Source organism: Neofelis nebulosa, chromosome 1, assembly GCF_028018385.1.
Source record: "Neofelis nebulosa isolate mNeoNeb1 chromosome 1, mNeoNeb1.pri, whole genome shotgun sequence".
In the NCBI taxonomy this organism is placed as follows: Eukaryota; Metazoa; Chordata; class Mammalia; order Carnivora; family Felidae; genus Neofelis; species Neofelis nebulosa.
Genome location: NC_080782.1, coordinates 204,939,512 through 204,964,374, shown reverse-complemented (window position 1 = coordinate 204,964,374; position 24,863 = coordinate 204,939,512). Strand labels below are relative to the sequence as shown.

The following is a 24,863-nucleotide window of genomic DNA, read 5'->3' as shown; positions in this document are numbered from 1 at the left end:
TATTGTTACTTGAAATGAGTTTGAGTAATGTCTGCCATCTTTATAGTTATGAAAGATCTGTACAGTTTTGTACAAGAAGGACTGTCCTTGAGCAAACAGAAAGAAAAAAAAGTGTAACCAGTGGAGAAGTGAAGTTCTTTTAGAGTCACCCTTCACTTAGTTCCTGCAGTTTGTGCACAAAAACTGGCTCTCGTGCATATCTATGACACAGGGTTTACGAAAGAATACATCCCGGAAAGACTTTTGTTTGGAAGGCTGGATGTGTTTATTCTGCAAATGTCATGATGCCTTTAAAGAGAAATACATTAGATGGTAAATTAGTATTATGAGACGTGGAATAGTGAAACAAGGAGGTACCTTGGATGTAGTCAAGGGTTTTAGTCATTGTTGGGATTCTGGGCTTTAACGTAGTGGTTTAAAAATGTGAATACTAAATTTTAGATGGTGGAGTTTGAATAACGGCCTCACAAAATGCAGCCTGTGCATGACCAACTTGAGCAGGACACTAAAATTGGAGTTGTGGCCAGGATTTAATATAAAACACACATAAGAGCATTTAAAAATATTTAATACGTGTCTCCCATGGTTTCTGTTAAAGTTACATTATCCTACTAGGGCACCTGGGTGGCTCAGTTGGTTAAGCGTCTGACTCTTGGTTTCAGTTCAGGTCATGATCTCATGATTTCAGCCCCGCTTTGGACTCTGCACTGATGGCGCGGAGCCTGCTTGGGATTCTCTCTCTCTCAAAAAATAAATAAATAAATAAATAAATAAATAAACTTAAAAGAAAAAAGTTATACTGTCCTACTTAGTAATCAGAGTAATAAAGTCCCCTCCCTTTTATACACTGCCCCTTCCTCTGTTAATCACTGGCTTTGTTTTCTATGGCAAGTCACATAACCCTTAAAAGAGTGTTTTCTTCATCTGTAAAGCATATATAAAGGGATTGACAATATTTAGTATCCTTCAAAGTGTCAAAATCTCTAATGATTACAAGCTGAAATAAAACACTATCCTCAGAATTTGTGTTATTTTGAGAGTAACTTGTGAAGAAGGTATAAATCTAGGAAGTTATCTAAATGTTTACTGAAGTTAGCAAATCCATTGGGACTTGACTTTCTGCTCAAAGTAAAGTCTGATAATCTGGCTATTTGTGACATGTTATTCATCTGCAGATGTATGACCCAGTATTTAAATGGCAATGCTATTACACACACACACACGCACACACACACACACACACACACGCACACACACACACGAGTCACGATTGTTTTGTCGTTGCTGACTTAGGTTTTGTAGAATTTTTTATAATGAACCTGCCATATTAAAACTGAGAAGTTAAAGGTAAAATGTAACAGTTTGTCACAATTATGTTTCATATTGACAGGTGTTCTGAACTTTCTGTTTGATAACTAGACATATAAATTTCAGTTCTTAAAGCTTTGCAGCCAATTTAAGGGCTCATTTATTTCACTGACAGCAAGATGTATGTGCAGCCTGGCATACTGGATGTCTGGGGCCAAAATCGGCACTTTGTTGCTTGCGTGTTTCACAGGGAGTAAATAGTAGCAATTTTTCAGCATAGGCATACTAGCACAAGGTGTTTAGCAAATAAATGAGCATAAGATGACCTGTGGTGTCCTGAAATTACTAAAATTCATGAATAATAAAATGATCTATAGATTGTTAGCAGAGGGCTACAGCACAGGCTAATTTGCAGCCAGTGAAGCTTTGCAGGATAATTTATAACTTTTGAAAATTTAATGACTTCATCAATTTTTACCTATTTTTTACCAATATAATCTCCTGAATACCACTTTCAGCTATGATTTCCTTGTAAGAAAATATCTAAGACACTTACATGATTAGGGTATTAAAATAACCCTGCTTAATTTAGATTTCTTGATTGTTTTATATAATTCAAAAAATAATAGAGGAGAAAACTTTAATGGTTGTGTTTTGTTTTTGTAAGACAGTTTTATGAAAATAACCTTGATATATATAACTATCTGTGTTATTTGATACTATTCTTTCAGGGGCATATCATTTCAGTTTTGACAATTAAGCTTTCACTTTAAATCTAAGTATTGACACCAACTCATTTTTTTCTTTACAAACATCATAGGAAAAATCATTAAATATAAAAATATATATCCCTATTTATACTCAAATTATGTGGAGAATATTTTTAAGTAATTCTTTCAAAACAATTAATAAATAGTGCTTGACATCTAGTTTTATATTCTCCCACAAAGACAAATAACTAAGACTCCACAATGTATATTTATGCATGTTTTTTCTTTTACATTTATATTTTATTGCTAATATGCTTTGATTGGTTAGTAGATTGTATTTGGGCTATGACTTTAGGATACTTACCTGTTTTCTGAATTTTCTAGTAGTTGAAGTTAAGAACTTTATATCATTGTCTCATATGTATGAATGACACAACTTTTTTTTTTATAGAGAGATCTGCAGCTCAATATCATAGAATTTGTTCATTGAGTATGGTCTCTGGTTATTAACAAAAAACAAACTTATTTCCTGACAGTGTCTAAACAAGTTAGTCAGTAACTGGAATATAGGTATTATCAAAATGGATTGTGGATTTAAGGCAATAAAACTATTTTCATCTGTGAATAGTTAAACAGAATGTATATTTATCTAAATATTTTCTATTTGAAGGGGTTATTTTTGTTTTAAGAATATTTCTATTAAACAAAAATTAATTAAAATCATTTGTAGTCTTTTAATGTTTTATTTCTTTTATTAAATAGGATCTGTAGATCCTACATGGCAGAGTAAAGTTTAATAACGATTAATTTTTACCTATTATATTTTATTGATGTATTTATTAATACTAATATTAGTCAGAAGTAGTCCTAACACTAGGTAGCTGCTATGATCTAAGAACATAGTCATATGACTTATTTGCATATTATTTTACAGTTATAAATATTATTGTATATTATGTACATGTAAATATATTATATACATATTATATATACATATATGCATTTATTTTACATATTATATACATATACAATAAAATATTATGTACATATTTTATTAGCTCCTCATGACCTTGTAATATATGAATTAATACTGCAATGTATATGCCTGCAATGTATAGCTGATTGAGGCTAATAAGTGAAAGCAATCTTTTCAAAGCCCTGGGTGTATTGAATGAAACAACCAACATTCAAATTCCGTATATAGGTATCTAAGTTGCGTGTTCTTTCCAAAATAACACGAGTTGTCCTAAGATCCATCTGAAATAAATATGCACTTATATTCAGTGGTGTTTATGATTTGTGTTAAAAATTGCAACATTTTTTGAAATTTAATATATTCACAACTTATTTTGGTGACCTACATTTTATAATTATTTTTCAGGACACTTTATATTTACCCCAGTCAATCCTATTGTGCTTTTTTCCCAAATTTTGAATTGCTGCTATCTTATATACTATCATCCGATATAGTGGAAGGAAGATAAGGAATAAAGTAGTCTGATAATCTTGTTTACATTCTTGCTAGTTAATTCCCTGGGCTTTAGTTTTTCATCCATAAACATGACAAACTAGTAAAATTCATCATAGCAATCTTGGCATTGGTGAATACCATATAGTGCATGTGATATCCCTAAAATACTCTAATTATAATTCCCGTGAAATGAAGAGACTACTGAGAACTAGAGCATTCAAAAATAATTATGTTGCAAAGAATGTTAATAAATTACTAAACATAGAAAGAGGGAGAGAAAGAGATCCAGGGAGGGCGGCAGGGAGGAGCCTATTTAGAGATAAAACCATTTCAAATTGAGTTATTCTAGATTATTTTTAAGAACTTATTTTGCTGCTGGAAGTTAAGCAGTGTAAATGTGGCTTGTCAGAAAGCAATTTCAGAGCCAAGAGGATCGGAGTGAGTTATCAGTAGTCAACAATTTAGGATTGGATATTTATTTGCTCAGCTCCTTTTAGTCATGGGTGAGCAGAGAGACACTTTGAGGTTCTGAGTTGAGATGGACAAATGAGTGAAGAATGTAATTGAGCACGTAATACATACTGTGCACTCTATTCTCCAGGAAGAAAGGAGATATACTTAAATGAGAATGTTTAGTGAAAAATAAATTGTATCACAATCAATTTGACAGCATAAGATGATACATTAGGAACCCTTAACATTCTCACCTGCTTCTTGACAGTTTTCACTCTTTTTACTGATTCATTAGTAAAGTATCTTTTTAGACTTTTTTCATTATTATTTAAAGCATTTATGAACAGTGAAAAAATAGAACATTGAAATTTTTCTAAGAAATTGAGTTGGAAAGTGTGTGTGTGTGTGTTTGTGTGTGTGCGCGCGCACGCGCGCGCACGTGAACACACATGCACATTAATTTTTGGTTTGGAAGGTTTGTTGAATGTCTTGATGTCTGGGCAGGATCTTGGTTCATTTGGCAGAATAGAAGCTCTGGTGTCTTAAGTGCCATTTAAATTCTGCCTCCTCTACAAGAGGAGAAAACAAGATATTCAACAGGCTCAATCTAATATTTGTAACACAGTGTTTTCTTGGAGCCTGGATTTTGTTCCTTTCCTGTTTACAAATCTTTGGCTAGAAGCAAGATAATTCAAAAAAATTTTAAAGCTCTCACAAATTTTGTTTTGAGCTCTGATTATTTAGTTCTCTTTGCCAGCCTAGGCTTTGGTTACATCAGCTTTGACAAGAATGCTCTTAAAAGCTGAATATTAGTAAGAATTAAAAATAAACTGACTACACACAGAAAAAATAACAATGTACTTAAGATCATTCCTAGGAACATTCATTTGCTTTCATGCTAGCCAACCATGTTAATGACGCACAGGCATAAAACATTTTTTTTTGAAGTTTTTATCTTACTTGAAAGTGAGCAAATTAATGAAGTTCAAAGTGAAAATGACATGATCAACTCTACCTTAGCCACTGGTTTTCATGATCCACTCCACAAAAAATGGTTTTGTGTCCCCTTGTCCTACAGATGATCATGTTCAGTGCTACCATATATATATACATATACATATATATATACACACACACACATACATACACGTATATACACACATACACCATATATATATATGTATATATATACATATATGTGTGTGTGTATATATGTGCATATATATATGTGTGTGTGTGCATATATATATATATATATATATATATATATATATATACTTGTATTAGACTTCATACCTGATGTCTGTGAAACACAGAATTTTGTCCTCTCTTTGATTAGGTATTGTTCCTTCTCTGTGCAACTACCTCTCTTTGTTCTGGCAAAGGACCAAAACCTCCTAACATAAACTTTTCCTTTTAGTCCTCCTAACAGAGGAGTTATCCTTATGTTTATAAATTCTTATATTCTCATAACTGCAATCTCCATGTGGTTGTTCTCACTAGGCTTGAAATGAAACAGGGGCATCATCTTTCACTTGCATTGAAGGGTGGTAAACAACTACACTGATGGCTCTTAAAAATAATTGCACTTTCCTTACATCTTCAACCATCATCTTTCTATTGTCAAATAGTCAAGAGGAAGGAATGATAATTAATACAGGTGGAAAGAAAGTATGTCAATCTCTGTGCCCTGATGATTATAGCACTTTCCTTTGGAATGAGGAGACACTCTGTACCTATTTTTCTCAATGCTTTGACCTTAGGTAAAGTGAAACTGGAATTGTTACACCTGTAGGCTGATAGATTATGCCATATGCCTTAATTTGCTATTAATGTTTTAAAGGGCAATGTAGTGAATTGTATGCAGTTTTAGAAAATTCTCATGCTGCCTCCTTTCTCAAATTTGTCATTTCTCATTTATCTAAGATCTTTGAGATCACTCAACTATGTTCGCAGAATTGAAAGCCATTTTTACAGTGCAGCTAACACCTCCTTATTGGAAAGGCCTGTATCCAGTGACTCTTTGATACAGGAATGTAACAGCTTGCCCCAACTCAAGACAATACTAAGAGGCCACACCACCCTCAGAATCTAAAGTCCGTTTTGAGATGTTATCACAGTACATGATCTGCCCAATTCTGGTTCTTTTCCTTTTTTGTCCTTGGAGGAAGATCCCAAATATCCTTTCTGATAAACATCTTACATTCTAACCTTCATCTCAAGGTCTGCATTCTAGAGAACGCAGACACACAACAATTAATGGCCAGAAAACGCAAACATTGAGGTTTTCTTATTGCAGTTCATTCTATAATTTTTGTTAGCATTTCAGTATAAAAAAACCCTGCCCACATTTAAAAAATTTATTATTCATTAATTTGCATGACTATGGAAACATAAATTTCCATTTGTAATGAATTATAATCTACCTTATTATTAACATTCAAGATGTCTTAATAAGAGCTGGATTCTGTGTATTTTGACCTGTCTGTAACATTTTATTTTTGTCACTTATTCTGTCCTACATTTGCCTTGCTCTCTTATTACCCAGCCCTGAAATCAAGTCTTATCTAGACAGGTATTCTTAGTGCTTCTAGACATGCTCTATGGACAATGCCTGAAAGTTTTTTATCTGTTATATGCTTCTCTTTGTATGTATATGTGTTTGTGTGTGTGTGTGTGTCTGTGTGTGTGTGTGTGTGCGCACGCACGCGCCTATCCTTTCTCCCTCTTTTATCTATATAGGTATCTTTGTAATCTGTTTATAAAAACTTTTAGGCCATTTTGTTTCCATCAAATTATGGTTCAACTCTTCAGGGTTCATTTTAGCCTCCTTTTCCTTCTTTGTAACTTCTTTTTTCAACAATGAGAGACCTGACTTCCATTTTCTACCATATGTTTACTATTTGCTCAATTCTATGGTATACAGAAAGTAGGTTCAGAATTGTTGATCCATACTACTGTGGAAACCAAACCTACTAACTTGAGTTTAATAATTGCTTTCTTTTTCTCCTTAGCTTGAAGCTACAGGATCAGAGTACTGTATTTTACAGTTACATGGGATTTTATTTTCTCTGTTTTGCATGGTTATTGCTATTTATCTGAAATGCAATTATGTTTAGTTTTATTAGTATAATATGCTATAATTTACTTCCCCTTTCCTGTTTTGTTTATTTAACCCATTTCATTCATTGCTTTAATTTTGTAAAAATGTAACATAGTTCCAAAAATCAAAATTATACAAGTCATACTCAGAGAAATATCACCAGTTCCTCATTCATTTTATCCTAATGCCAACCCATTCTCTATATGTAACCAATCTCAGAAGTTTCTGTTCTTTTTATGTTTTTTGGAAAAATTGCAAATCTCTGTATTTTTTTTAATTTTCCCTATTATACATAAAGTCAGTGTATGATAGGTTTACTTTGTCATATAACCAATTATATCAGCTCACAAAGATCTTTCTTATTCTTTTATAAAGTGGCATATATAGCTGCATATATCCATTATGTGGATATAATAATGTATAGTTAAACAATCTTCTACAGATGGACATTTATTTATTTTTCTTCCAAGGTTTTATTTAAATTCCAGTTAGTTAACATAGTGTAATAATAGTTTCAGGTGTAGGATTTAGTGATTCATCACTTACATATAACACCCAGTGCTCATCACACAAAGTGCCCTCCTTAATACCCATCACCTGTTTAACCCATCCCTCTGCCTGCCTCACCTCCAGCAAACCTGTTTTTCTTTATAATTTTTTTTATAAATACATTTTTATTTTTTTATGTTTATTTATTTTTCAGTGAGAGAGAGAGTGTGTGAATGGGAGAGGGGCAGAGAGAGAGGGAGATACAGAATCCGAAGTAGGCTCCAGGCTTTGAGCTGTCAGCACAGAGCCTGATGTGGGGCTAGAACCCATGAACTGGGAGATCATGATCTGAGCTGAAGTCGGACGCTTAACCGACTGAGCCACCCAGGCACCCCTGTTCTTTATAATTAAGAATCTATTTGGGGTGCCTGGGTGGTTCAGTCAGTTAAGCGTCGGACTCAGCTCAGGTCATGATCTCACAGTCCGTGAATTCGAGCCCTGCATTGGGCTCTGTGCTGACAGCTCAGAGCCTGGAACCTGCTTTGGATTCTGTGTCTCCCTCTCTCTCTGCCCCTCCTGCTCATGCTCTGTCTCTCTTTGTCTCAAAAAATAAATAAAAACATTAAAAAAATAATCTGTTTTAAGGTTTGCCTTTCTCTTCCCCCCTTCAGTGTTCATCTATTTTGTTTCTTCTTTTTTTTTAATGTTTATTTATTTTTGAGAGAGACAGAAGGAGAGAGAGACACAGAGAGAGGTGTAGCCTGAGTGAGGAGGGGCAGAGAGAAAGGGAGAGAAACAGAATCTAAAACAGGCTCAAGGCTCTGAGATGTCAGCACAGAGCCCAGCATGGGGCTGGAACTCATGAACCTCAAGATCATGATGTGAGCTGAAGTCAGATGCTCAACCGACTAAGCCACCCAGGCACCCCCATCTGTTTTGTTACTTAAATTCCACATGTGAGTGAAATTATATGGTATTTGTCTTCTTCTAAGTTATTTCCTTTAGCATAATATACTCTTAACTCCACATTCTTGCAAATGGCAATATTTCATTCTTTTTTTGTGACTGAGAAATATATAAACATTTAGATTTTTACTAATACCCTACAAAAAAATGTTGTAATGAGTAACTTTAAGAGTATTTTCATTTGGTCAATGTGTATCATCAGGTTAAATTACTAAAATTGGGATTGTTAAATCACAAGGGTTAAATATTTACATAGATTGTTAGGTATTTCTGAATTTCCTTTCTTATGAGCTGAGTTTGCATTTCTTTTTTTTTTTCCAACGGTTTTTTTTTTTTTTTTTTTTTTTTTTTTTTGGGACAGAGAGAGACAGAGCATGAATGGGGGAGGGGCAGAGAGAGAGGGAGACACAGAATCGGAAACAGGCTCCAGGCTCTGAGCCATGAGCTCAGAGCCTGACGCGGGGCTCGAACTCACGGACCGCGAGATGGTGACCTGGCTGAAGTCGGACGCTTAACCAACTGCGCCACCCAGGCGCCCCGCTGAGTTTGCATTTCTACTGGCAATTGATGAGTACCATTTCTTCAAAGTTCCTGTTAGTTAAATGTTTTCAGACATTTTAATTTCTGCCAATTTGAACGAAGAAATATTATCTTAGTGTAGTAGTGATTTACATTTCTCTTATTGTATCTGAGATTAAATATATTTTCATATGTTTAAGGACCATTTGCATATATTTTTGAAATATTTGTTCATGTATTTTGTACATTATTTTATTGGGGTATATATATATATATATATATATATATATATATTTTCCTCTAATATTTGTGTGGTTTCTTTCAAAGTTATGTCTCTGATCTATTTGAATTTTATTATTTTGTTTTGTGTTTGATATATATTTAAAATTTATCATTTCCCAAATGTTTATACAATTACTATCGTACCATTTATTAAAAAGTCCATCATTGCTATACTTATCTGAAATGGTTCTATTATCATATTAATTATATATATATATATATATATATATATATATATGAGACAGTTTCTAGACTATAAATTTTATTGTACAAAATATCTATGTTTTATGCACCTATATTCCATTGTTTTTTAGTTAAAAAAGTTTTAAAGTCTGTTTTGAAAGTTTTATAGGTTAGCTCTCATAAGTTTTCTGCTCAGTGTTTGTCGATTTAGATTTTCAGTGGGAGTTCAAGATAGTTCTTCTAGATTTGGTTTTAATTTCTTGCTTGCATTGAGGTTTGTGATCTTTACTTTCTACTCTTTATAAATGAACAAGTAGGTTTTACATGAGTCTAATTCTTCTTGTTAGATGTAGTTATTTTGGAGACTGTTTAGAGTGATTTGGATTTAAATGTGACAGTTTTTCTCAGGTTATTAAAAAAACATAAAAGAAGAAAGAAAACTTTTGAATAATATCATAAAAGCCAAGTTTGGCAAAATTAAATATATATATTTATATGTATAATATATAAAATTTATATATATATACACACACATACTATATATTTATGTATATATATATGTTTGCAACTATATGAGCTACAAAAAAATAACTCAAAACAGATTAAGGATTTAAACATATAAGCTAAAACTATAAATCTCTTAATAGAAAACTTAGCTCTAATCTTCGTGACCTTGGATTAAGAATTGATTTCTTTAGATGTGATTCCAAAGCACAAGCAACAAGAAATGATAATTTTTTTTAATGTTTTTTAATTTTTGAGAGAGAGAGAGAGAGAGAGAATGAGAGAGAGAGAGAGAGAGAGAGCATGAGCAGGGGAGGGGCAGAGAGAGGGAGAGACACAGAATCCGAAGCAGGCTTCAGGCTCCCAGCTGTCAGCACAGAGCCTGACACGGGGCTTGAATTCACAAAGTGTGAGATCATGATCTGAGCTGAAGTCGGACGCCCAACCGAGCCACCCAGGCGCCCCTCAACAAGAAATGATAAACTGGACTTCCAAATTCAAACTTCTTCTGTGCTTTAGAAGACATGATCAAGAAAGAAAAAAGGCAATTAATGATGGGAAATGATATTTGCAAATTATATTTGATAAGGGTCTAGTATCTATTAAATATAAAAAAAATTTTATAACTCAAAATTAAAAAGGCAAATTATATAATTTTAAAATTGGGGAGAAGATTTCAAATAGACATTTCACCAAGGAAGATACCTAGATTATTGATAAATATATCAAAAGCTACCCACCATTGCTCACTTGTCATTAGGGAAATCTAACTGCAATAATATATCACTTCAGACACATTAAGATGGCTATAACATTAAAAAACTGTAGACAATAACAAGTATTTTTGAGAATGTGGAGAAACTGATACTCTCATACATCGCTGGTAGGAATGTCAAATGGTGCAGCTCCTTTGGAAAAGGTGTTGGGCAGTTCTCAAAATAATAAGCTTAGAGTTACCATATAATCCTACAATTCTGCTTCTACATACTTATTCAAGATAATTGAAAACATGCTGTCCCAACAATTTTATATGGATATTCACAGCAGCATTGGTCTTATAACTGAAAACTGAAAAAAACCCAATGTCCATCAACAGATGAATATATAAATCATATATGTTGTATCCATAGGATGACATATTCTTCAGTCATAGAAAGGAATGAAATGCTGATAGATGCTACACTACAAATGAATCCCAAAACTTTATGCTAAGTGAAAAAAGCAGACACAAAGGGTGCATAGATTAGCAGTTGCCAAGGGCCAGGAGAAGGGATAATGGGGAGTGAATGCTGAGTAAAACATTTTTTGGTGTGAGGAAAATGTTCTGATTATGGTTGCACAAATATTGTGAAAATACTAAATGTTCCAAAATTACTGAAGCCAACTGAATTGTATATTTTTAAAAGGGTGAATTTTATAGTATGTGAATTCTATCTTAATTTTTAAATCTTGGAAATATATATTGAATTATATGGTGTGCGTGTGTGTGTGTATTACCTGCAATCTCTTGATCTACATTTGGAATTAGTTTACCTACATGTGTTGTGAAGTTGTGGAAATTAGTGAGAATTCAAAGTGAAATATAAAGAAAAAGCTTAGAGATTCAAGGTATGGACTTTGGGGAAGGTTCATATCTTTTAGGGAAAAGAAAAGAAGCAAGGAACCTGCCACTGAGAATCCCTAGGTTAAGGATATTAGGAGCATCATAGGTAGACTAGAGTTTTCATTCACTTTCAAATTTACTTTTATTATTATTATTGTTTTTAAATGTTTTTATATTTGAGAGAAAGAGAGTGCACAGGGGAGGGACAGAGAGACAGGGAGTCAGAGGATCTGAAGTGGGCTCTGCCCTGACAGCAGGGCACCCACTGCGGGGCTCAAACTCATAAACAGTGAGATCTTGCCCTGAGCTGATGTCCAATGCTCAACTGATGGAGCCATCCAGCCGCCCCTCACATTTACTTTTAAAAAGAGTGTAATTTTAAATACAGATGTCAGGGGAGGTGTCACTAGAAATACACATTTGAATACATTCCTAGAGGTCATGATGGGGGGAGACAGGTAGTTTTGGAAGGAAAGGTATTGGAACAGGGATAGAAATGCTTTGAGGCAAGAACATGCCTCTAATATAGGAATTTGGAATTAAAAGCAGATCCTGTTTTTACAAACTAGTATTAATGTGAAGAATATTAATTATTCTTTAAAGTATTACTTATACTTCCTATTCCTGCAGTTTGGGATGCATATATCATCAGATACACCTTTTTCAGTGGACATACTTTTTTGAAGAAATGTGAAAGATTACCATATGAAATTTTACATAGAGTCAGGTATGTTTAATTCCCACATATTCAGTTTTTCTAAGAGTTAATGATTGTTGAATGCCTGGGTATTTTTTCATAGGTTTTTCTCATAGGTTTTCTCCCTCAGCATGTTCCTTGTCTGTTTGTCGATCTGTATCTCTCTTCTGAGAGAGGAGTGAAAAGTACTTTGTGTTATAAACTTGCTCTCTGTGTCTACACTACAGTCATGGTATTTGGATTTATAATTTACGTTGTCATCAAATAATAGGATTACACAATATGATTTAAAAATGAGCATCATTTATATATTTATACTGAAATGTAAGCAGTTCATAATATGTTAATTAAATGTGTTACATTAGTAATTTTATTAATCCAAACAGCATATTATTTGTGCTTGCATCCTTCATGATTCAGTGTAACTTAATATTAAAAACCATGATAAGAATATAAGGATAATGCTATTTTCATCCATTATTTCTCCTCTGGTGTTCAATAATAACAACACTAAGCCCCCACAATTGTGACAGCTATAAAAGGATGTGGTTAGCTTATCTCTAGAAAGCTGCAAAGGTAAACATGGTAAAGTAATTTGCTATCATGGGATGGTTTTTAAGTCATTTGCTTCTTTATGTAAAATTAATTAAATAAGCAAGATTGAAAGTTCACACGCTGAAGATTTTATTCATTTTGCCTAATGTAGCATATTACTCCTATCTGACAAAGAATACTCAGTTGTAATTTTCCTTTTATTTTCTTCTCTTAAAATATCTAAAAATTTAGTTAACAATATCCAACGTTATATGGAAATGTTCATTTTCCTAGCAATGTGTTTTGTACACAGATCAAATATTTTTGCACAGCATATAAAACGCAAGTCTGTCATAACTAAACTGGAAAGATTTTTCTATGATAAAACACACTATGTGCAGTTTGAACTTTTGCAGACATTAGACAATAAAAATGAATTTAGTTGTAAGACATAAATAGCTTTCATAAGAACCTCAAAGGTGCTCTTGGAGCAAAAGACGGAAAATAATTTTCTTGACAGGTGTTCTAACGATATCTGTACTGGAAAAAATAGTTTATTCATATATCATTATTTTGTCATGTTTATGATAATAAATACAATTAGCATGGGATATCACAACTAATTATGCAATTTGAAGGAAACATAATTTGGTATTTTTTATTGTGAAAACATTTCAACTGCTTGAGTGCTATTTTGTAGAAAATTTGGGACTTTTGCTGATAAAATGATTACTTGTTGAAAGCATTTCATGTATTAGCTCATAATAAGGATGAATTTCCCTATAAGAACTATCATATTACCTTATAGATTTATGTGTTTTGTTTTTGATCATTCATAAACATTCTTATGGCTATTTATTCAGGTCCCAACAGCTTAGTGAATGGCAATTAATAGATATGTAGAGGGAAACGTATGCTTAATTAGTAGAAAAAAATCTAAAAAATAACAAAAAACTTTACAATTACAGGAGATACTATTTTAGTTAGCTCTTTTTTGTTCAGACAGCTCTTTTAAATTAGGCGGGGGGGAACTTATTTTACCAGAAAATTGGTATAGAAATCTGAAATTCATTTATATGAGTTTTTAAAATAGTAGGTTTATTTTAAGCATTTAATATCCACCAAAATGGAAAGGTCATATAAGTAGACTTTTCGGAGTCCTAGCCTTTTTTTTTTTTTTTTTTAAATTTTTTTTTTTTCAACGTTTTTAATTTATTTTTGGGACAGAGAGAGACAGAGCATGAACGGGGGAGGGGCAGAGAGAGAGGGAGACACAGCATTGGAAACAGGCTCCAGGCTCCGAGCCATCAGCCCAGAGCCTGACGCGGGGCTCGAACTCACGGACTGCGAGATCGTGACCTGGCTGAAGTCGGACGCTTAACCGACTGCGCCATCCAGGCGCCCCGGAGTCCTAGCCTTTTAATAATATCATAGTGCTAATTTTATTTTTAACTTGCTTTGCATTGCCACTAGGTGGAACCAATAAACTTTATAATTTCTATTAATGCATTTTTGTCCTATATGTATATACAGTACTTATAAACTCTTCAACTAAAAATCCTGGGAATAGTTCAACACCTAAACTATTAATTCTATGAATGTGCCCTTAACTGTGAATGGGCATTAAAAATTGTGTAAGAACAACACAGCAATACCATGGGCAAACACTAGTATAAAAACAAACAAAATGTCATCAACAACAAATCTGAGTAGTTTAAATATATCAAGAGAGAATATACAGTTTTTAAGCAATCAGGAGGAAAGGGGCACCTGGGTGGCTCAGTCAGTTGGGTGTCCGGCTTCCGCTCAGGTCATGATCTCATGGTTTGTGAGTTCGAGCCCCTGCGTTGGGCTCTTTGCTGACAGCTCAGAGCCTGGAGCCTGTTTCGGATTCTGTGTCTCCCTCTTTCGCTGCTCCTCCTCCACTCGTGCTCTGTCTCTCTCTCTCTCTCTCTCTCTCTCTCTCTCTGTCTTTCTCTCTCAAAAATAAATAAACATTAAAAACAATCAGGAGGCAAGATAAAACATAATCAGAAACTGTACTAATATATTTGGTGATAAATATTGAATTGTGTCTTGGTAGAAATCTATTAAATGAATCAAAATAGATGTATACTAATTTTTCAATTGTTGATTTTTGTTGGGAACCATTAAATCAGAAATCAAGCCTATTTTAAATGGCTCCATATAAAAATTATTGCTATTGACCAGTAATAATCAGCTAATTGGTATTTTGTGCTTGTGTTGATACTGTTTCTCAAATTAGTTTTTTTATTTTTTCTGGATCTTTAGACAGGAATAAAAGAGAGCTGTTAAGAAATAGAAAATACATGGTAATACACATAATAAACTTTTTCTGCCTTCATTTAGAGGGTTGATTTTTTTCAATACATCCAGATCTTGGCGTTGGAAAACCCTATTTATGCTCAGTTAAAAATTTTTAAAAAAAGGAATAAGAGGACTGATAGGATAGTTATAGAGTAACATTGTTGTACTTTTATAACTTCAATTTGCAGGTCCGGAAATTGAGACTTAAAAAGTTTAGTGGCTTTTCCAAAGACAGATAGTGTTTAGAGCTGGTTTCTGATCTAAGATACCAGCCCTTAGTCCCTATACAAAGGGTATGGAGTACACAGGGCACATGTAAAACAGTTAACCTTAAAAAACAAGCATAGAACCTCAAAAGCCTTGAATGTTGTGTGAAGATTTTTCCTATTGTTGATGGTAATTGTAGCCACTGTAATTAATACGATGGCATATTAAGAGCTTGAAGATTGGAACAGAAGAAAGCCAAGGATATTTGGAAAAAAAAAGTCTGTATTCATTTAGTAGGGCCCATAACAGGGTACCACAAGCTAGATGGCTTAACACAACAGAAATTTGTATCTCACAGTTCTGAAAAATAGAAATCTGCAGTCAACTTGTCACTAGGGCCATACTCCCATTAAATAAAGTGTTAAGGAACTATTATTCTGTATGCATCTAATGGAAGAATCTGCTAAAAGATGAAGATTTGATAAAATTTGTCAAATGCCACAGATATTTAAGTAAGAGTAGACCTAAAGTCATTCTGTTAAATTTAGCTGAAAGGAAGTTGATGATTTTGACAAAAGTTGCTTTAAAGAGCAGAATAGGTCTAGTAGAATTAATTTTTGTTGAATATTACATGGGATATTTTCTCAGGAATCTTGAATTTACATGGAAGACAGTATTGTCGTTGCTTATGATGTGAAAGATGTATGCAAGGTTAAACTATATGGTGAGAAAAAGGAGTAGAGAATGTTTTTGTGTATGTTAGCTATTAATGAGAAAACTCATTAAGTGAGGTTCCTGAGATGGTAGAAGGACATTTGAGTCAAAACGCAATTGAATTGATTTATCTTTCATAGAGTCTAGAGAATATGAGAAGGATGTTAGCCCGTTCAGATGTTCTAAAGCTATAGTGAACTTTTGTATAATGTATAATGATTGTTTTTTTAGAAGTGAACGGTGAAATCAATTTTTGAATGGCAGTGGATCTTGGAAAGGAGATGATTGAGGAAAGTGTTGAAGGCTTGAATGATTACTGCACAAAATAAAGGAGATGACTAGAGAAATATAGTATGATTGTTTTAAGTGTCCAGTGATAGTTAGCTAGTTATTTACAAAGATTACAGTCACACTCAGCAGCACAAATATGGATTGGAAAAGTCACAAAATTAGAATGATGACAGTTTGGGCTTGAGGGTAATTATGTAGCTGATTAGAGTGTTGTGGAAGACAGAAGTAAATAATAAGGGCTGATCAATGATGAAGAGTATAAGTAATAAGGAAAAATACAAGAGTAGAAAACATGGGCTCCATAGTTAATTTATCCCATGTTGCTCTCTGAATATTTAAAAAATCAAATTGAAACGTGTATGTGTGCTTTAAGTCAAATATTTTTTAAATAAAATATGCAGATGTATCACAGTGACCTTTTGATTTTGTCTCAAAATGATTACCCAAAGGATTGAATCATTTCTTACCTATAGATTTAGTCTATGAAGATACTGTTTAATTCTGGGTTAAGTGAAAAAAAAAAGTTCGTATTTGGGACCTGTAGCTTTATTAAACATGTGAGAGAATATGGAAAACATGTTTTCCTTTAAGAAATGATAATATATGAGGAAAATATTGAGTAACATTGAATATCTCTGGTTTGAATCAGTAATTACAAATATATGTCTATAATAGAGACAAGTAATGTTATTTTAGGACTCTCAAAGTATGTAAAAATACCATGCATCAATCATAATAATAATAATGAGTTAATCCCATGGGCTAATACTGGAAAATTTAATAGGCTCTTGATGCAAAATGTTGTTGATAGTCACAGTGTCTCCAATTCAGCTGAAAGATTTTTCTTTTCCTCCCTTTTTAATGAAAATTTCAGCAAGCTAGAAGGTGACCTCAGCACATAACATCTTATCACTGGAGGTGAAACATCAACTCTTTTAGTGAATTTTGTAGAATAAGAGGTAAACTCATTATGATCAATTGTGACCTACCTCTACACCTAGAAACCACAGGATTAATTACAAAATCAAGATATCATTTTCAAAGTGGATTGTTCACAGGTCAAAGAGAAAAATGAAGAGGAGATACCTGCAAATGATTAAAAAATAAAATTGAAGAAATGAAAAAGAGCTAAATAAGCTTCATTAACTAGATGAAAATAGAAAGCAGCAAAGCTTAGGCAGATCTTTTTTGGCATGGTATTTATACACCAAGCATTATTTTTAACATTTCAGAACCAGACACAAAATTTAGAACAATCGTCTTCAAATAAAATATTATTTCAGTAAGTCCTGCAGAAGTCAAAGGAAAATAAAACTTTACTCTTTATTTTTTTTTTATTCTCAATCCATAAAATGTAAATCCTTTTGGATTAACTTCATTAATTAATTTATTTTTTTTTATTTTTTTTTTAACAATTATTTATTTTTGAGACAGAGAGAGACAGAGCATGAACGAGGGAGGGTCAGAGAGAGGGAGACACAGAATCTGAAACAGGCTCCAGGCTCTGAGCTCTCAGCACAGAGCCTGACGCGGGGCTCAAACTCACGGACCACGAGATCATGACCTGAGCCGAAGTCGGCCGCCCAACCGACTGAGCCACCCAGGCGCCCCAACTTCATTAATTTAAAAGTAATTCTATGAAAAAAATGTTGGTATTACACAGTTGAATAAAGCAGAATTATTCCTCTTTGAAGCAGCTATGACTTCTAGTTTAACAAATAGTAGAAAACATAACCTAGCTCAAATAAGGAGTTATTGTGACCTGTACTGAAAATCCAGAGGTATGGCTGGCTTTAGTCCCAAATAGATTAGGATCTGGGTCCATTTCTCTTTAGTTCCTTTGACTGTATTTTCCTCTCTTCTGACTTGACCCCAGACTACTTTGCCTGATGGCAACAAAATGGCTGAGACAGTACTAGGCCTCCTGTCTGCAGAACCACAACCTGAAAGTGAAAATAAATGTCTTCAACACAGCCCCTGTTCTTCATTCTGACTGGTTCATCCTGTACCAGTCAACTATGGTAATGAGGACGGGGATCATGTAGGATATTCCATCCTAAATCAGGAAGGTTCTCACTCATAGAATAGGGATGGATTCAGTCCCACCAGGCATGTTTTGTCCTCTGTAACAGTGATGAGCAAATAAATGTGGACTGTGAGGCCAGCATAGATACATATTGTGAAATTCTTCCTTGGCCATTTCAAGAAGTAGGGAATTGGCAGTAATGGTCCCAGTGCAGTGGAGAGGGGAAGATCTGCCAAAGTAGCAGGTAGTAGGAAACTATGTTGTCTCTAAAGAATTTAAAAACACTGTTTTAACACTGTTAGGAGTTCAGTGGTATTAATTATACTCCATGCTGTGCAACCATCATCACTATTTTGGGGGGAACCACCAGGTTTTCCACATTGGCTGTACAATTTCACATTCTTACCAGAAGTGCCTAAGACACTTTCTTCATGTCTTCACCACACTTATTTTTTTTTCTTTTCTTTTTTTTAATAATAGCCATCCTGATGGGTGTGAGGTGGTATCTCATTATACTTTTGACTTGCGTATCTCCAGTGATCAGTGATGTTGAACATCTTCTATGGGCTTCTTAGCCATGTGTACATCTTCTTTGGAGAAATACCTATTCAAGTCGTTGTCCATTTTGAATTGAGGTGTTTATGTTATTGTTGCTTAGTTCCCTATACATTTTGGTTATTAGTCACTTGACAGATACATGATTTTCAAATACTGGCTCTTATTTTGTGTGTTTTTATTTACTCTTTTGATAGTGTCTTTTGAGGCACAAAATTTAAAATTTTCATTCTGTCTAGTTTGTCTATTTTTATTTTTTTGCTTTTGCCTTTGGTGTCAGATCCAAAAAATTATGGCTGAATTGTTGTGAAGCTTTTGCTCTATGTTTTCTTGTAAGAATTTTATAGTTTTAGATATTATAAATGTAGGTATTTGATTGATTTTGAGTTAATTTTTTTATAGTGTTAAAAGTAAGGGCCTAGCATCGTTCTTTAGCAAGTAGATATCCAGTTTTCCCAGGAACATTTCTTGAAAACAACAGTCCTGTCCCAACTGAATGGCCTTGGCACTTTTATCAAAAATTATTTGATCATATATGCAAGGGTTTATTTTGGGGCTCTCTGTATTCTTTTCCATTGATATATACACTGTCTTTATGCCAGCACCACAGTGTTTTGATTACTTTAGCTTTGTGGTATATTTTGAAATCAGAAACCATGAGTTCTCTAGGTTTTTTCTTTTTAGAGATTGCTTTGGCTATTTTGGGTCCCTTTAGAAGCCATATGAATGTTGAGATAAGTTTTTCTATTTTTGCAAAACAAATTAAGATTTTGATAGGAATTGCATTGAATCCGTAGATCACTTTTGGGTAGTATTAACATCTTTACAATACTAAGTTTTCCAATCAATGAAAATGGGATGTGTTTCTTTATATTTATGTGGTTTTTCAATTCTTCCATTAGTGTTTTATAGCTTTTATTTTATAAATATTTCACTTCCTTAGTGAAGATAATTCCTAAGTATTTTTTTCTTATTGGTAAATATTGTAAGTGGAATTGTTTTGTAATTTTATTTTTAAGTTCATTGTTAGTGGATAAATGCAGCTGATAATTTATGGGTTGACTTTGTATCCTGCTAATTTGCTAAATTTACTATTAGTTCTGACAGGGTTTTTGGTGGATTTTTTTAGGATTTTCTACAAATAAGATAGTATCATCTGCAAAAAGAGATAATTTTACTTCTTCTTTTCTAATTTAGTTTAATTTCTTTTTCTTGACTATCTACTCTGGCTAGAATTTCCTGTGGTATGTTGAATAAAAGTGGTAAGGGTAGGAATCCTTGCCTTTTTCCTGACTTTAAAGAAAAAGCTCTTAGTTTTCACCATTTACCATGATGTTTGCTGTGGGTTTTTTCATATATGGCTTTTATTATGTTGAGGCGGTTTCCTTCTATTCCTAGTTTGATGAGTGTTTTTATCATAAGGTATTGGGTTTTATTCAGTGTTTTTTCCTGAATTTATTGAGATGATCATGTGATTTCCATCTTTTATTTTGTTAATGAGGTGTAGCACATTAATTGAAATGACCGATGTTTGGTATAAAGTTTGGTATAATTCACCACTGAAACCATCATACCCAGTACATTTTTTCAGGGGACTTTTGATTACTGATTCAATTTCCTTATTAGTTGTGGATCTTTTCAGATTTTTCTACTTTGTTATTCAGTCTTGGTAGGCTTTGTGTTTTTGGGAATTTATCCAATTCATCTAGGTTATCCAATTTCTTGTCATACAAATGTTCGTAGTATTCTTTTATAATCTTTTTTTTATTTCTGTAGAGTTGTTAGTAATGTTCCCACTTTCATTTCTGAATTTAGTAATTTAAGTCTTCTCTCTTTTTTTAGTCAATCTAGCTAAAAGTTTGTCAATTTTGTGGCTCTTTTCAAAGAACCCACATTTGGTTTCATTGATTTTCTTCATTGTTTTTTATTCTCTATTTTATTTATCTGTGATCTAATCTTTATTATTTCTTTCCTTCTGCTAACTTAAGGTTAATTTGTTCTCTTTCTAGCTCATTGAGTTATAAAGTTATTTTGTTGATTTGAAATGTTTATTGTTTTAAAATGTGTTTATTGCTATAAATTTCCCCTTTTTTCTTTGTCCCATAAGTTTTGGTATGTCCTGTTTGATTTTCACTAGTCTCTAAATACTTCCTAATTCCCTTTGTGATATCTTTTTGGATCTATTGGTTTTAAAGAGTGTGATGTGTAATTTCCAAATATTTGTGAATTGTTCAGTTTCTCTTCTGTTAATATATTACTGACTTCATCCTGCTGTGGTCAGAGAAGATACTTTTTCTGATGTCTGTCTTTTATAAGCTATTGAGAATTACTTTGTGTCCATTTGTATGATATATCCTGGAAAATGTCCCATGTGCAGTTGAGAATAATGTGTATCTGTTTTTGTGTATAGTGTTCTTTATATGCCTATTAGATATGGTTGGTTTATTGTCTTGGTTTTGTTATTTATATCTTTATCTTCTGTCTGGTCATTCTACCCATTATGGTAAATATAATATTGAAGTCTCCAACTGTTGCTGTAGAATTGTTTATTTCTCCCTTCAATTCTGTGATGTTTTGTGTGTATATATATATATGTGTGTGTGTGTGTGTGTGTGTGTGTGTTTGTGTGTGTGTGTGTGTGTGTGTGTGTGTGTGTCTCAGTGGTCATCATTAGGTGTATAAATATTTATTTATTTATTTATTTATTTATTTATTAAAATTTCTTTTTAATGTTTATCTATTTTTGAGAGAGAGACAGAGCGTGAGCAGGGGAGGGGTAGAGAGAGAGAGGGAGACATAGAATCTGAAACAAGCTCCAGGCTCTGAGCTGTCAGCACAGAGCCCGATGCAGGGCTTGAACCCACGAACTGTGAGATCATGACCTGAGCTGAAGTTGGACACTTAACCGACTGAGCCACCCAGGTGTACTAGGTATATAAATATTTATAATTGTTATGTCTCTCTGTATTGAACCTTTTATTAACATAAAATGTCCTTTTTGTCCCTCATAACCTTTATTTAAAATTTGAAATATATTTTGTTTGATATTAGTATAGCTACCTCTCTTCTCTTTTGGTTACTATTTGCATGGGGTATCTTTTTCATGCACTTGGTTCCAAAGTGAGTCTCTTGTACACATAATATACTTGGATCATGTGTTTTTATCCATTCTGCTAGTGTCAGACTTTTGATTAGAGAGTTTAATCCATTTACACTTAAAAGTAATTACTGATTTTTATTTTGTCAAAATTACTTTTGTCATTTTTCTGTTTTCTAACTGCCTTACAGCTTTTTTTCTCTTGTTTCCTGTATTATTTTCTTCTTTTTTATTTAGTTGTTTTTTTTCTGAAGTGGAATGTTTAAATTCCTTTCTCATTTTCTTTTGTATATATGCTATAGCTATTTTATTTGTGGTTACCATGGATATTATGCCTAACATTTAAAAATTACCACACTGATCCCCAATATTTGGAGAAGACAGTCCTTTTTTGCTCTTTGTGGCTCCCACAAGCTATGTGCAAGGAACTCCAGGGACACTTGTACAGCTGCCTGCCTTGTATCTAGGGGTGGAGTATGAGTAGTTGTTACATAGAGCTGAGAGTGACTGAAATTAACCACAAATTACTTTCTAAGCCTTTCCCTGGAGTTACAAGCCTTCAGTAGACTCCAGAGTTCCATAATATTATGTTACATCAGATAGGTTCTGACAGTGCAATTGTTGTCTAGGTGTGGAGACAGATCACTGGTTCTTCTTATTCTGGCATCTTCCCACAATAAATATTATTTTGATGAAAGAGTGACTTATCATACAAAGAGTAACTTCCAAAATGTGAAGGACTCAGGAACCCAATCTACCAATAACTTTAAGTGTTCCATTAGGGACTTCAGAATTAAGTAATTTGAATCTCTCTTCCTGTGCCTTAACCAAGTTATTCCTACAAAGTACCCCAAATATGATAAAGCAGGTTTGCATTTCCCAGTGGTATTTAAAAAAACTTTCAAATTCTCAATGTGTGGAGATGTTAAAAATAAATAAATAAATAAGTTGCTGGAAAACCACATCTAATAAGGCAAACTAGATTCTGATTTTCTTGCAAATTCCTTCTATTAGTTGAAGGTTACTATGAAATGACCTGAACAGTTTTCTTAGAATATTAAATTACAATAATATAAATATATCCAACAGGGAACAACAGGAAATATTTTCTTTAACAAAATCAGAAGACCTCTTAGTTTACAGTAAGTACATTATATAAATTTAACCTAATGATTATATTTTTATTGTTTCACTTCAGTTGTTTCCTACTTTCAGAGAGAAGTAACACAAATTGAAAAGAATAGTTTTTATTTTAATAAATTAAAGTTATTTTAATTAGTTCAACAGTCATTTTCATTATTTTGTAATGAAAACTTTTATAGTCCATTTGCTTAATATTATAGTGGTACATATGTTTGCTTATTTGAAGTTGTTAACTCAGGGATTAATGTTAATATTCTATTGTCCAAACAAGGTAATGATAATATTGATATTTGCTAATTACCATAAGTAATTGATGCATAAATTTAGTATCACTTGCAATTCTTAGGTATTCATAAACCTCTCATTTGTACTAATAGCACAGTTGTTTTGAAGTTCTGATGACTTAGAAAGCAATACATGGATAATTATGTATAGACTACAGCTACATTTGTAAAGATTTTATGATAATGAGATGTAACAATATATTTCCCAGATGAAATCACTTCAATTTGAATCATATTACATATTATTATTTTCAGTGTTAATGCGTTTATACTCTATCATTTTATCTGTATATAGAAATAGATGAACAAGAACAATATCAAGGTGAATTACATTATTATCCCATTCTCTAATAAGGTCCTATTCAATACTGAAAAAATAGAATAGAATTTGTATTTTGGAGCTGTTTTTATAATTTTATGTTTTTATACATGCTGCTGATCCAATTAAAATCTAGAAAATGTTCCCTTCAAAAGAAAACCCAATGCTTTGTGATTGGATTTAAAATAAATTTTTATAAGATTTCTTGAGTAGTATATTTTAAACATAATTTTAGTATAATTATTGTTTTACAACATTAGAAATATTTTAAACTTTGTTATTTAGCTTATGGTATGCCCCAAAATGTATCTTTAAAATGTTTATTTATAATACCAAATTAACCATACTAAAATGCAAGTATTATGAATCTATACATAATCATTGTCCTGTATTTTTATAGGACACTGTAGTTTGAGTTACTATAAGCATCCCTCTGACAAAAAGGAAACACATGAAACTACATGTTGAAATTAAAAGCTAAAACAAGTAATCAAGAAATGACAGATTCTATATTTTACTTCATATTTTTATTTAAGCTTAAATTCAGCCTTCTGAAATCAGTGATATTAATATGTCTGAATCAAGCCAGTGTTGATGTTAAAATACAATATGTGTGGATTAATGATAGTAAAATATATCACAATCTTATTGTAAATGTTTATTATTATTCTAAAGCCAAGTAATTTAAAAAGCCATAATTTTTGCACAGAAGTAAACTAGTTTTACTTTTTCAATCCTGATTGACTTTATTATTAGTAAAATGTCATATTAGTTTTTTTTTTTTTTAGCTGTTTTCTTTTTTAATATTTATTTGTTTTGAGAAGACAGCATGCACAAGCAGGACAGAGAGACAGGGAGAGAGAGAATCCCAAGCAAGGTCCAGGCTATTAGCAGCGTGCCCAACACAGGGCTCAAACTCATGAACCCTGAGGTCATGACCTGAGCCAAAATCAAGAGTCACACGCTTAACTGACTGAGCCACTTAGTCGCCCCTAAAATGCCCATATTATTAAACTTTACGTATTTTTCAAAATGTGATTAGACAGAATGAAACTTTCAAAATACAAAGTTACATTG

General features: G+C 32.8%; 1 long non-coding RNA gene across 1 annotated transcript in view; it reads left to right on the top strand.

Annotated features, from left to right (window-relative positions):
- Positions 1–24,863, top strand: part of LOC131484783 (uncharacterized) — a 275,064-nt gene that overhangs the window by 37,939 nt on the left and 212,262 nt on the right. The window contains exon 2 of the long non-coding RNA XR_009248445.1: positions 12,222–12,318. This is a non-coding gene — a long non-coding RNA (uncharacterized LOC131484783). The remainder of the gene's footprint in view (positions 1–12,221; positions 12,319–24,863) is intronic.